At 43.1% G+C, this 14,486-nt stretch overlaps 1 protein-coding gene across 1 annotated transcript in view; it reads right to left on the reverse strand.

The window, feature by feature from the left end:
- The window catches only part of ANKRD50 (ankyrin repeat domain containing 50), a 56,075-nt gene extending 55,838 nt beyond the window's left edge, over positions 1 to 237 (reverse strand). Inside the window, exon 1 of the mRNA XM_054029835.1 lies at positions 133 to 237. The gene's annotated coding sequence lies outside the window, so the exon portion shown is untranslated. The remainder of the gene's footprint in view (positions 1 to 132) is intronic.
- Positions 238 to 14,486: the final 14,249 nt, after the last annotated feature.

The raw sequence follows: 14,486 nt of genomic DNA on the forward strand, positions 1-14,486 counted from the left end.
GACACAGGCTCAGCCCCCGCTCGCTCTGTCGCAGGCTCGGACGGAAGCAGCGGCGCCGACTGCAGCAGCAGCCGCCGCCCGGCTCCCCCAGTCCGGCGACTGAGGAAGGGGCCTCCGCAGCTGCTCGGTTACCTTCCCCGGCCACCTCCGCTCCCCGGCGGCCGCTGCTCCCGCACGGCGCGTCTCTGCCCCGTCCCCCGCCTTGTTCTCGCGGCCGAGCCCCGAGGTCCGTGACTGTCTCAGCCCTTCTGGTCCGCTCGGCTCCTCCCTGACCCGTCCCAGCCCCTGCGCTCGGGGCCACACCCCTTCCCCTCTCGGCCCCGCCTCTTCCCCCCGCCTCTCGGCACCGGCCCCGCCCCTCGCGCGTGCGACGACGGTTAGGGAGGGGGCGTGGTGGGACAGATGCTGCATGACATCTGGGAAAAGAAATAGTTCGCGGCGGAGGGAGATGAGTTGCATATTTCGTCTCCTTCCACCACCTCATCACCCCCCGCCCCCGCCTGGGGCTTTGTCCTGCAGTGTGCGTCGCCTCCCCTCCAACTATCGGCAACAGCCAGGGAACTCAGTCCCGCCACCTATAGCGTGATCGCAGGGGTAGCAGCAACCTCCCCGCGCACCCCAGTGGCAGGTGGGGCTGGCTCCCCCCATGCACGCAGCGGCAGCCCCTTCGCCTCAGTACTGCCCGCCCCATAGCTCTTGCGTGGCCGGCACCTGCCGCTGGGGGCTCCTGCAATAGTTGGGGTGGGGGGAGGATTACAGGAGCCCCCTCACACCTGCCCGTTATTTGTGGGGAGGGTCACATCCTCATTTTACAGAGTTAGTAAATACCCAAATGTGGCTCCCCTGCACTGCTATTGCTCAAATTTTACAAGAGAAATACTCATGCACACCTGAGCGGGCACTGCATGAGGAAAGCCCGCACCGCAGCACTTTAATGGTCCTGCATTTTTAAGTCACAAGGAGCACCCCACATTTGGGCCGCTGCGTGCATGGGTGGTGCTGGCAGGGTATTTACTGACCCTGCCAGCATCACCACCAGGATTTTGTGTAGTGGCACACGGTTTAATAAAGGCTCCACCAACCATCACCACTCCAGCTCACCTACTATCCTGCACTGCCTTCCACGGGTATATGTGCTGGAGGTGTTGTTGCACACCCTGGCTTGAAGTGGTTTCCAATACATACATGATTTACAGTTTGGTTCAGTGGTTCTCAGCACCACGCTATACAAATTCTAGCATCCCTACCCACAGGGGAGGTGTGGCAGGCTAGAAAGTCTCCTGAAACTAGCTTTTCTTAGAGCCGCTTCTCTTGTCCAGCTGGGGAAGACCTGCAGGTGGCAGCAGCCCAGGGTTGGAGGCTCTGCTCCACGTGCCTATTCTCAGTCTGTTTACATGGATCTACAAACCACCACCCAAAACTGTTAGTTGCCAGAAAAACACAGTTCACGGCTAAATACAAAAAATTAAGATTAAACAGAAAGCTCACAAAACAGCAATTCTAACTGCAGAGATGCAGAAATAATGCATTTAGATTTGCTATACCTCTTGAATTCTTTTTTGTTTAACTAAACCCATACCTGATAATCTCACTCCCTCCTGCCACTCCATTGCCTTTTCTCATTTTACACTGAGTTGTCCTATTTCAGACACCAAATTTCATTTCGCTGACAGAAAGCGCAGCCTTGCCAAGCCAACTCTCACAAATTACTTGCAGTAATGTGATTTTGGACAGTTTTCCCTTGCTGCTCATGATTCACTTAAGCCAAAATCATAGCTTTTCCAAGTCTGCTGCTGCTAGGAGGGATGATATGCTGTCATTCAGCAGAGCCAAAGAGCTCACACTTTATGGGGAGTGGAAGATTACTACCTGCCCCACTCACAGGGCACAGGAAGGGGAGACAGAGCAAGGGAAAAGCACTACTGCCAGCCTGCTATATAGGGGCAGAAGATGACTTGCCATCTGGAGTCACTCTGGGGAGTGAGGATAAGGCAGTGCAACACACTTCCAAGGACATTTATTCCCTGCTTCAGGCTGAAGATGCCACAAAGCAGGACAGTGGCAAAAAAGAGGAGTAATGAGGGAATAGGGTGACAAGGAGTAAATCAACCATGGAGAGAAGAGGAGATAGTGATTATGGGGGGCAGAGGTACTACAGAAGAAGGTGATAGAGTGACAAAAGGGAGAAGGAGAGAAAGAGCTCTTTCCTCCTCATTGAGGACAGGTGGGGTTCAGGAAAGAAAGGAAGTGCCTCTCACAGCAGCAGAAAGGGAGTGTGAAACTTACTCTCCCATTTTTGTGTATAATTTCAGATTGAATTTTCAACATGATGCACACACAATTTGAATAGAGAGAGAAGGGGCTGCATTTCACTACCAAGTTCAAAAATAGACAAGCATGTTATGTTTGCTCCATCATGATTTTCTGACCTCTTGTAGTTGGTTGCATTGTTTATGGGAGGTTTTCCATTGATTTCAGTGGATTGTGGATCAAGTCCTATACAATCACCACACAGTACTAGTATGCACCTGTGACTTTTCACATGTCAGGATAGTGTGGTATATGCAGACATCCAAATCCACTTAGCCATTGCAATGCTCAGCACCTCACCATCTAACTTGTAAAAAATCATTGGAATAACATTGGTATCCACAAAGCCTGAGTTAGACAGGCTATTCAATGCATGGGGAGAGGCACCTAAGAATGGGATTCACAAAACCAGCACAGCAACTGAGGAGCTGCCTAAACTAGCCACTGAGAGATATTGATAAGAAGCATTGTAAGCCCCACCCACTTAGGGAATTTGGTACCTAAGTCTAGGCTACAGGGAGGCTCCTATCTCTGCTTGTGATCCAGTTTGGAAGCCTTCTCCTAAGCTATTTCTTGAAAGAATGAGTTAGGCACCTGCTTAACACCACACAAAATGGCCATGAGGAGGAGAGGACCTCCCTTCTAAACTTTAGCCCAGTGGTTTGGGTACTCATCCAGGATGTGAGACCCTAGTTCAATATCAGCTCTTCCGAATATGGAGAAGGGATTTGAACAGGGGTTTGTTTCCCACCTATCAGGTGAATACCCTAACCACTGGACTGTACAGTGATTTTTACTCATTCTGGCCCAATTAATATTTAATTAACTTAAAGTCAAATGGCTCCAACAAGAGAGAGAGACCAACATTAGAATATCCTGTAGTCCGGTGGCTAGAGCATTCACCTGAGACATGGGCCACACCTACTCAAATTCCTTCTTTACGTCAAGCAGAGAAGGGAATTTAATTAAGGTCTCTGTAGGTGAGTACCCTAACCGTTGGACTAAAGGTTATAAGGGAGGCCCTCCAGCCCACTGCTGGCCATTTTATGTGGAGTTAGATATGCATGGAGCACAGCAAGTGGCTTAGGCCCCGTGGGGAAAGACAGGTGTTGCAATGCCTGTCTACCCCCCAACTTTGTGGATTGTGCTGGGACTTAGGTATGAGATAGGCCTCTGGAGAGAGCAGTGTGCTTGTTCAGAGGCAGACATTTAAGCACCTAGGGAACTTTTACAGCAGAAATGTAGGTGCTGAGTGAATTTAGGGTTCAGCTGCAGCTGAGCAGGGTATTTTGTAGGTGGTGCCTAAATCTGGGACTTAGTTGCCTAGCATTGGGGTTTAGGTACAGAAGTCCCTTGGTGTATCTGGTCCAAAAATATGTTTTGCATTCCGTAACTGAGGAGCTTAGAAGAAACAAATAAATATTTGTCAATAACAGTTGAGAATTCTCAATTGTGAGTGAGTGATACTTACTTGATTGTAAAAATGACAGCTGCAGTTAAGAGAAGTAGGTAGAGTGTGGTGGACAAAAGAATGTTATTGATTGCTATAATGACAATAAGTGCAACACATTACCAAAATGCCATGGGATCAATATCACAAGTTGTCAAATCCAGTCTATGCATTGTTGTTGTAGCCATGTTGGTCCCACTAGAAAGACAAGGTGGTTGAGGTAATATTTTTTATTGGACCAACTTCTGTTGGTGAGAGAGACAAGGTTTTGAGCTGCACAGCTCTTCAGCTCTGGGAAAGGTAATAAGGGCTTGTCTACACTGGTACTTTACAGCGCTGCAACTTTCTCACTCAGGGGTGTGAAAAAACACCCCCCTGAGCGCAGCAAGTTTCAGTGCTGTAGAGCGCCTGTGTAAAAAGTGCACCAGCCATGCTCACAGCGCTGGGAGCTACGCCCCTCGTGGAGGTGGGTTTTTTACACAAGCCACGTATAGACTAGCCACATATAGACAAACCCTAAGAGTGTCACAGCTAAATACAAGATAGAACAGATAGTGCATATGCTAAGGGATCATTCAACGTGAGGTGTCCCATTAACACGCCTGTAGTCATAGGACAAAAAGGGAGGAATTAGTGGGTTACAAATTGCTGTAATAAACCATTAATCCAGTGTCTTTATACTGTCTAACAAAGTAATGAATTTATGCTCCCAGGGTCGTATTTTGAAAGTGTTGTGCATGTTTCCTTTTGAGGGGGAGGACTGATAGGTCAGATATATAGTGATTCCTTTATGAACATTGTTCACCCACAGGTGATGTGGTGGTTTTATCATTTTCCTGTGTGAGTTCATTCAAGAGGATGTAGTGATGGTCTGGTTTCACCCACATAAGAGCTATGTATGATCTTGTATTTAGCTGATTTCCTTTCCCAGACCTGAAGAAGAGCTCTGTGTAGCTTGAAAGCTTGTCTCTCTCACCAACCGAAGTTGGTCCATTACCTCACCCACCTTTTCTCTCTAAATTCCAGTCTAGTCATTTTCACGTATTTAAACTTTCTTTCTGTAAAGACTGGAGTACATGGTAGTAGTTTATCCTTTTTATTTCCTTCATACTGTGTTGTGCACACTGTATGATTCACACTCTAAAATATGTATTCCCAGTGCTTGATCATGCAACCTTTATGCACACAAATTCTATTTAGTTCAATGCAGGTTTTACATATTACAGACTGCAGATTCAAAACCTTCACACTCTTTTAAAGAGCCTCACGGGTTTCTACTATGTACTGTAAAACTTTCAGTATATAGTGATTAATATACAAAATTACATACTTAATGAGAAATACTAAGGTATGCCTGGGATATGGTCATCTATTTAAGCATATAGTTACATTTTCAATTTAGCCCTTTTCATTACCGTACTTTTCCAAGTATAATTGATTTTGCATGGTAATTATATTTAAAAAATTCTGTCATGCTTTGTTTTGTTTCTCAGACAGATCAAATTTTTGAGGAAGAAGATAAATTGTCTGGTGCAAAAACAAGGGGATATATAACTAAGAATATTAGGATGAAATCAGGGAAAAGCAAACATAATCTGAGTATCAGGAGACTAGTAACAAAAAACATCTTTTAAACTGTGTGATGGTTTCCTCAAAGGAAGTGATAGAAACTACATCACTTGAAATATTTACTGTGGCAAACAATGTTCCAGCAAAGGAATGGACTTCTTAGTGCTTTTCAATATCTATTTTCTATGATTCCTTTATACTAGACCCCAGTTCAGCAAGGCTAAGCAGTTCCCTTAATTTCAATTGAACTATTCATGTGCTTAATTTTAAGCACATGCTTAAATACCTTAGTGAATCAGGGTCATTAGTGAACAAGGGGGAAGCAGCTGCCTGAACTCAGTACTTAATTTGTGCCAGGGCTGGGCCTCCGCACTTCTAGGTTTAGCAGTTCATAACACCAATACCTCTAGGCTTGCCATGTCAGTTATGAAAGTAAAAAAAATGTTGGAGTCCCAGCACCTCTTTCGTTACAAATTAGGCACTGCCTGAACTGAATAATTTCTTCTAGGTCAGAGATTATTTTGTACATGCAGTCAACAGGATTTTAAAGACTCTTCACTCAATTGCATGTTCAGTTAGGCAGGTAGTTGTGTAAGGAAAAAAAATCCTTTCATACAATATATGTATGTGCTTAAAATTATTTTTTTCAGAATTATTCTGTAAGACTCTGCGGTAAGTTTTCATCAACTGGTGGGAAAAATTAGGAGGGAAAAATAACAATCAGACAAGATAAGCGTTTTACGCAGGTAGTTTCATTGCCAGGTAATCACAATACTTGGGGGTCTAAAGAGTGCTATCTCTTTAAGGGCCAAATACAAGAGGAAGCTTTCTCTATTTTTCCCAGCCCATACTTCCAGACAAAATGTGATTTACCCTAGCCAAGCCCCAAAAGAAAATAATTCTTTATAATGCTACTTCTCAGTTGCAGGCCTGATGTGGACTTACAGAAATAGATTGCCCAGTTTTCCACTAGGAAATAAAAATAGGTGCCTCAAGGCTGCTTCTGAGTTTCAGTTCTGTTAAGAGTTTATTTACTTCACCTTCCTAATATAACCCTTATGTAGGGTTCGAGGAGGAGGACCTTTTCTTTTCCACTGTTGTCTCCACCTGCTCCTGAGTATCTATGCAGTAAAGACAAACATGGGAAGGTGATTAACTGCTTTCTTGCCAGTCAAGGGAGAAGATCTCTACGCTGCATTGCATATGGTATCTGACTTACAAATGCAAAAAAACAAAACAGACAAACAAAAAACATGTACGTGTGCAATTGTATTTGCTTGTGCAAATACACATCTGCACTGACAATTATTCTAGACAGGTCCAATTATGACATTCTATTGCTTACTGAGACAAAGTGTTGACTCAAATGTCATGCTCTTACAATATTCCCATTATCCATGGGTGCTGGAACTAGGGGTGCCGCACCCCCTGTCTTGAATGGGGTTTCCAGCATATACATGGTTTACAGTTTGGTTCAATGGCTCTCAGTATGCCCACTATACAAATTGTTTCAGAACCTCTGCCATTGTGTTATGCTATAGAACAGGGATCGGCAACCTCTGGCACGAGGCTTGCCAGGGTAAGCACCCTGGCAGACTGGGCCAGTTTGTTTACCTGCCGCGTCCTCAGGTTTGGCCAATCACGGCTCCCACTGGCTGCAGTTCGCCGCTCCAGGCCAATGAGGGCGGCGGGAAGCTGAAGCCAACACATCCCTCGGTCCGCGACGCTTCCCGCCGCCCCCATTGGCCTGGAGCGGCGAACCGCGGCCAGTGGGAGCCGCGATCGGCCAAACCTGTGGATGCGGCAGGTAAACAAACTGGCCTGGCCCGCTAGGGTGCTTACCCTGGCGAGCCGCGTTCCAGAGGTTGCCAACCCCTCCTATAGAATATTGAAAAAATCCATTGACCTTGAGGATTTGCTGCAAAATCCATCTACTTGCTCTGACTTTGTGAAGATTGAAGGATGTACGTGTTGAGTGTCTTTCGGAAGGGATATATTTTAATAATTGACCAGCTGGCACTTTTTTTTTTTTTTTTTTTTGCATGTGGGTTTAGCTGTGTGGCTAGAATTTGATTTTTGTATGAATTGTTATTTTAAGATGTATATCACTTTGTTATTTGTCACTACGAAAAAGAATCAAATAAAATGTCAATGAAACAAAAGATAAAAAAAGCATAGCTATGAACGTTTCAGCAATTCATATGAACACAGAGCTCCCATGATATCCATTTTCTGTCCAATCCAGCCTATGTCCTTAAACGCTGATGTGTACCCAGAAGCTTGTGTATTTCATCTTCCTTTCCTGCCCCAGAGTAACATATCTAATATATGTATGATATAAATTATAATATTACTTGTTCCATTTAATAACAGTTGGCAATACACAAGGCAAGTCAAAATTAGCAATAAAGTGTAATATTCTGGAAACAGGTGTTGCTGTTGATAACTAGTTCTGTTAAATGAAAATGTACGAGGAACAACAAAGAATTTAAATGCCATTAAATGATGGTATGAAAATACACATGGAGTGGAAAAGAAAATCAGTCAGCAGTAAGCCATAAGAGAAAACTAAATCAAGAAAGTGACCTTTCATGTGAGTTGGACCAGAAATATATTCAATATAATTCACAGACTGCATATGACAAGGATAATCAGATGCTTAAGCATAAGAAATAATACTTATATGAATGATGAAAATGACTACAATAAGAGAAGAAATTATGTTAATGTAAAATCTTATATAAGTTTAGGGAAATCTAACATCAAAGATTGTTTATTTTCCACTAATATTAATGAGTAAAGTAAACTGTGTGCATCCAGATATTTTTTGTGCCTAAACTGGCCTATGTGTACTATGAACAGCTGACAATCTCAGTGGTTTCACTGTAATGTGTGTATTCTGGGGTTTATAGAGCAACACTCAGAGACCTGAGTTCTATTCCCAATTCTGCCACTGACTTGTTGTTTGACCTTGGGCAAGTCATGTAACCTTTCTATGCCTCAGTTTACCCATCTGTAAAATGGGGATAATTCTCTTTCTTTTTCCAATCTCCTGCCTACCATGTTTGTTTACTTTTTTTATTGCAAACTAGAGTGAGATTTATCAGTATGCTCTGGCTGCTTTGTGCAACTCCAGTAGCACAAAGCAACCATAAATTTGCTCTAACTGGATAGTTAAGCAGGGTTTATGGCAGCTGTGTATCATTGCAGAGTGGGAGAGAGTGCATAGCAGCCAGAGTATACCAGTAAATCTGGCCTTCAGTTTTTAATTTATTCTGTTGTGCCAAAAATACATAAGGGTCTCCAGACACAGTATTTGAACTTACAAATGTGGCTCTAATACTATAGCTACTCATGTACATTCATGTGAGAAGTCCCATTGACATACAATACTGAATCAGTGTAACTCATTCTGTCTCATGTGCATTTTGTGGTATTTGTGAATTCATACATTCCAAATCCTTCAATCCTTACTCAGACAAATCCCGAGAGATACTGATCACCCACTGTGCACCGAGGTTCTTGAGAACTGTGGGTGTTCTGCTGATTGCAAGATTTCATATTCAGTTTGGACTGTGCTTTATATGCAGACTTTACTTACATTGGGATCAATATGTTCCTTTTGAAGTTAACAGGACATTTACTAGTATTTTTATTGGGTGCAAGATATCAGATCTATAAAATGAAAATTTAATTTATCTTTAATCTAATCTTCCAAGGTCATTAATAATATTGCGTGAGATCCTGTACTACACTCGACTGTGGTGTTGTAAAGGGGACTTAAAGGTAACTTAAATTAGCAACTGGGAATCCTCCTTATTTAGGGAAATCTCCACGTGGCATAAAGACAGTATAGCCATGCATGAACCATTCCTGAGCCCAAACCACTGGGTAAACAGGGGCATGTCAGAAGCAGAAGGGAGTATGGCCAGAGTGCTCTATACTCCTGTGATTCTTGCTGGTATAATGGCCTTTAGGGAATCATTACAAGCTTACCTTGGACCTTGACTTCCCTCAGGATTGTGTGTGCAGAAAGACAGCATACAACTATCTATGTATCCATCATATATGTTGAGCTGCACTTGAGAATCAAGCCCATTGTTGGCACATTTATATTTATTATAGCGTTAAAAACAAAAAAACAAAACAACCCCCCCCCACCACAATTGAGACAATTCCAAGAAATTACAATATTAGTCAGTTATTTCATATAATCCAGACTGAATATTGTGCTACTATTAAAAAACTGAATTACTATTATCAAAATATTGATAATTGACAGTTCACTGAACCTTGATGGAATTTTGATATACCATGGTTTGATGAAATTATTAATGGCAAAACATAAAAAACATTAATCATCTCCATCACTCCTCTCTAATACATGTCTACATACACAGAGAAAATATATAGGAAGAGGATGAGATATCTGGATATCAGTTAATTAATGTGCTTTAAAATTAATTTGTAATCTTCTGGATCGGTAATGGACAGCAGAAACAGATTTATGAAGTTGGTGACCCACTTAGAAGTATTATACTAGCCAGTAGAAGTAAATTAATAAAGACATAAATTAACAATGCATTGAAGAAAAAGTGGGTATATTTTAAAGTGTATGATCTACAAAAAATATGGTTACCTACTCATAGCAGTGGTAGAGTCCCATACCAATTTACAAATTGGTTTATTTGAAATAACTAAATGCTTTCTCCCTTCCCATATGGAGAATTCAAGTTTAATTCCCAAATAGCAAGTGGATTTAGGCCCCAATTCAACAAGGTACATAAACTTATGCCTAATGTTAAGTATGTTAGTAGACCTGTAAAAATCAGTAAGACTACTCACATGCTTAAGTTATGTACATAAACACTTTATGAATGGGTCTTACTCTTATTTAAAGATGTTTCACAGTTTTTTCCTCTGAATAGCAGAATTCCAAAATCCCTAAATAAGAAACTGATTTTAAACAATAGCCATCTTTCTTCATTCTCTGTCTTTCAGATTCCCCATTCGGCATCCTATTTGATTTTGAATAATTAGAGAAATATATTTTTTAAAAGGTTTAAAAGAAAAGGGCCAAATTCTGCCTTTCAGTGCATGCTTGCAACACTCAGTGAAATCAATCAGATCTCCATTCAAGTATCTGAGGATGGAATTTGTACTAAGCAGCTAACATTTCCAAGAGCTCCTTTCAACTGACAGCCAATTTCAAAAACTATTCCACCTGTAATAATAGTAGCAGCAGTTTCTCTGTGCTTGTCTACCCATGAAAGTTCAATGGTTTAACTGAACATGTGATTTTAAAACGATTTAGTTGAACCAGTGCCAGTGCTGGCTGTTGACAAGATCTCTGCTAAAAGATTAAAGTAAACAGGTTTTGAATTTCATAAGTATATATTATACGAAGATGGGTAGGATGTAAAATCTGTATTTTAATGGAAGTCCAAGGGAAAGATTGTTTTACAAAGGGAATATCTGCAGAAGTATAAATAACAATAATAAGCAATAGTAATAATAACTAGAAGAATAGTAATGCTTCCTAAAAATGTTAGCATAAAATTGTTGTGTATCCTAATGGGGTAACAGTGAACAAATAATTTCGTAGGGTTTAAAAATCTGAAAAAACATTGAAAAAACATTTTAAAACCAGGTTTATGGCAATGAAGTTGATACATTATTAGCATTTATTTTATACAGGGTTGTAACCAGGGTTGGGTGAGCACGTTAGACAAACACCTGTCAGGGATGGTCTAGATAATACTTAGTCCTGCTATGAGTGCAGGGTACTGGACTAGATGTCCTCTTGAGGTCCCTTCCAGTCCTACAATTCTATGATTCTATATAAAACTGCAAATGAACACAGCATTGTACAAGACAGAGAAAGATAGGTTCCCTGCTCTAAAAAGCAATTCGGGCAGGGCGGTGACAATGTCTTCCTCTGTGTTTGTAAAGTGTTTAACAAATATTTGATTATGTCACAATTAAGATAAATAATAATAAATAATAATAAAAAATTAACAACAGCTTCCACAGATGCCTCCTTCTACATACAGAGAGCCAGGAAGCTGTTGTCCTGTATTGAGGGACATACTTGGCCAACGTTATCCCGCCATTTATGACCCCAGTTTTGATCAGTGCAATGCACCGAATTTGGGAACAAATGTGCTGGCTTTAGAGGGTTTTAAGTGTGGCACCACACCTGCTAAACAATACATCATTCTATTGCTTCTCACATTTCATTTGTTCCACATAGAAGTCCAGATTAAATTCAAAATCCTGGTCCTGATCTTTAAAGTCCAAAGGACTTGTGCCCAAAATAGCTCCGTAATTACTCCCTCTCATGATCAGGAAATACCCTGACAAATTCTATCATTAGGAGCAATGGAAATGTCAACGAGATTGAAACTCAAGAGAAGAGATGAAGATTTTCTGGCAGATGGCTCACGGCTGTGGAACACCCTGCCACAAGAGATTAGAATGATAATAATATGAGCATCTTCAGGCTGCAAGGCAAAAGTTACCTCTTCTTTCTAGCTTCCTCACAACAGTCTCTCCAAGGAAGAAAAGACAAGAAGAAGAGAGTAGAGAAAAATAAAGTATATAAAAATAAGGGGTGAGAGTAGGAGAAGAAAAAATATTAACTCGATAGAGCAGTGTCTCTGAAGCAACTGGCACTGGTCACTGACAGAGACAGGATACTGAACGAGACAAGTTGTTTTTAGACTTTGCCGGCTTTATTCAATGTTTGGAAGATAGTGTAGTACCACAGTGATGAGTGAAGGATGGATAAGTTAAATAGAGATTGGGGTGATATTATGTAGGGCCCTGACAGTGCGGACTTGGTAGCTTTAATATGATGGAACAAAGAAAAAAGGAGTGAAGGGGTCCAAATGAGGTTAGTGGGTGATGGGACTGGAGCAGCAGGGGAGGAACATAACTTTAGCTATGGTGTTTTGGATAAACTAGAATGGGGAGAGATGAGATGTGTGGAGGCTGATGTTTCAAGCATCAAGGTAAGAGATACTGAAGGATTCTGAGGTTTGGGACAGTGAGAAGCAAAAGATGTGGCATCTAGAAAGAGACAGTAAAAGGTGAGCCAGGGAGGTATGGAAAACTAGAGAAGAGCAGCAGAAAGATCAAGACAGACTGCTCCTTTGATTTAGCTAGCAGGTGATTATTAGTGACATTGGTGAGAGCAGTTTCATTGCAATGGAGAGGATAGAAGCAAGATTGGAAAGGGCTGAAAAGGCCGTCTAGGCAGCAGAAGCAGCAAATTTTACTGTAAATCAGTTATTTTATGTATAGGCTATATTTTACATATATATAAAATCAGCACCATAACTAGGCATTTTAGCACCTAGGGCGAACAAGCATATTTGTGCCCCCCAGATTTCTGCCTTCCATTTAGCACAGAGGTTTTCAAACTAGCAGGGCATGTGACCTCTACGTGGCCCGCCCCATGTGTCGCCTCTGTCCTTCCGCCCCATTTTTCGGCCCAGCTGGCTTTGTGCCCTGGGCGCAGGGCCGGCTCCAGGCACCAGCCCACCAAGCATGTGCTTGGGGCGGCGCGTGGAGGGTGGCAGCGCGGCGGGGCGCTCCGGCCCGAGAACGGGGCCGCGACTGGGCTCTCCGCCCTCCCCTCGGCACTCTGGCCGCCGGGGAGAGTGGAGAGCCCCGGCTGGGCTCTCCGCCCTCCTCCCAGCGCTCTGGCCGCCGGGAGCTCTCCGCCCTCCTCCCAGCGCTCTGGCCGCCGGGGGCTCTCCACCTTCCCCCTGGCGCTCTGGCCGCCGGAGAGAGCGGAGAGCCCCAGCCGGGCTCCCCGCCCTCCTCCCGGCACTCTGGCCGCTGGGGAGAGCAGAGAGCCCCGGCTGGGCTCCCCGCCCTCCATCCGGCGCTCTGGCCGCCAGGGAGAGCAGAGCCACGGTGGGCTCGCCACCCTCCCCCCGGCGCTCCGGCCGGTGGGGGATTGCTCAGCGCCCTCCCCTGCCGCACTGGGGGGGGGGGGGGGCTGGTGGCTTTTTTGCCTAGGGCGGCTGTCTCGCTCACCCCACCCTGGTTACAGCCCTGTGTAAAATAAATCCTAATAATTTATCAATTGCCATAAACCTGGTTTTAAAATGTTTTTGCAATGTCTTTTCAAATTATTTTAAACTCTATGAAACCTGTAACTTCATTAGGATACATTACAGTTTTATGCTAAAGTTTTTAGGAAGCATTACTTTTCTTCCTAGTTGACCTACCAGTCAAGAAACTGTCGCCCTTAAGCTGTACATGAACATTTAGCTGCTTAAGGCATGTTTATGGGAAGTGTTGTCAGATTTTTGTCAGAAAAGGATAAACAAAGGGAACTCAAAGTCTTTCTGATTTAAAATGAAGAATTATATCTCTACCTTAAAGCTATTGTTGCCATCTTTTATATAAAGTGGGAATTTATTTTTCTATCATTGAACAAGTGCCTCAATCTCCATAAAAAATACTGAAGGAAAGGTGAAAACAAAGCTCTATTATTGTAGGTTTAATTAAATAATAACTTAAAGGTGTTTTGGGGTTTATGAATTAATAACTATATTCTGAGCAAAATAAATTCTCAACCGCAAGACCAAGGAATATGGATCTAGTCTTACTACCATTTAAACCCATGGGAGTTTTGGCTTTACCTTCATTGGGAGCAGGATTAAGCCTTTTATTAGTATAGGGTCTGGTTATTACTGAGTTAGCATGAAACATCTTTAAATTAATACTACACTGAAGTTTTTCTGTCTAAGCTTTAAACCCTTTACTGTAACTACTATTATTCATCTGCACTTATTGGTTACTGCCTTCAGCCATATACCCACAACTAGGGTTGCCAACTTTCTAATCACACAAAACCGAACACCCCTGCCCTGCTCTCTGCCCTGAGGCCCCGCCCCACCCTGTCCCTTCACCGAGTTCCCCCCCCACCTGCTCTATCGCCCCTCCTCCGTCGCTTGCTCTCCCCCACCCTCACTCACTTTCACTGGGCTGGGGGAGGGGTTGGGGTGTAAGAGGGAGGTGAGGGCTCTGGCGGGGGGGTGCGGGCTCTGGGGTGTTCCGGTCGAAAACTGGATGCCTGGCAACCCGACCCACAACAGAGAGGGTTATCTAAACTCACTATCTGTCTACCCAACTTAAACAC

Source organism: Malaclemys terrapin, chromosome 5 (assembly GCF_027887155.1).
Source record: "Malaclemys terrapin pileata isolate rMalTer1 chromosome 5, rMalTer1.hap1, whole genome shotgun sequence".
Lineage (NCBI taxonomy): Eukaryota > Metazoa > Chordata > Testudines > Emydidae > Malaclemys > Malaclemys terrapin.